Below are 492 nucleotides of genomic sequence, written 5' to 3'. Positions count from 1 at the left end.
GGTGCGAGACACAGAGCCTCGACTAGGTAACAGACAACACGTGGCCGATATTCAACTCACCTGATGCGTGTACAAGTATAAGCACTGATGAAGAGAAGCCAACTCTGATGCTGAGGAAGAAGATTCCCTTATATACCTGCTGGGACAGGCGGAGAAGGAGGAGAAGGAGGAGGAGGAGTTGCAGCGGGAGGAGGAGGTTAAAAGATTGAGGAGGGGGGTGTGAAAGGAGGGAAGGCAGGGAGACGGGGGAGGGCCCGCCGGTTGATGGTATGAGGGTGGTGGGGGTAGCGAAGGAGGAGGAGTGAGGAGTCATCAGGGGCGATTGAGGGAAAGGGAGGAGTGGGATAACACACACACACACACACACACACACACACACACAGAGAGAGAGAGAGAGAGAGAGAGAGAGAGAGAGAGAGAGAGAGAGAGAGAGAGAGAGAGAGAGAGAGAGAGAGAGAGAGAGAGAGAGAGAGAGAGTAAAATTAGAGGTAG

At 53.5% G+C, this 492-nt stretch overlaps 1 protein-coding gene across 2 annotated transcripts in view; it reads right to left on the bottom strand.

Moving 5' to 3' along the window:
- The window catches only part of LOC123517650 (agglutinin-like protein ARB_02240), a 9296-nt gene extending 9107 nt beyond the window's left edge, over positions 1-189 (bottom strand). The window contains exon 1 of one of the 2 annotated variants that reach the window (XM_045277962.1): positions 61-189. The gene's annotated coding sequence lies outside the window, so the exon portion shown is untranslated. The remainder of the gene's footprint in view (positions 1-60) is intronic. The other variant, XM_045277961.1, reaches the window with a different exon arrangement.
- Between the last annotated feature and the right edge of the window lie 303 nt (positions 190-492).

The sequence above is a fragment of the Portunus trituberculatus genome, chromosome 42 (genome assembly GCF_017591435.1).
Source record: "Portunus trituberculatus isolate SZX2019 chromosome 42, ASM1759143v1, whole genome shotgun sequence".
NCBI lineage: Eukaryota > Metazoa > Arthropoda > Malacostraca > Decapoda > Portunidae > Portunus > Portunus trituberculatus.
Note: the sequence above shows the minus strand (reverse complement) of the source record. Positions and strands in the feature narration are given on the sequence as shown.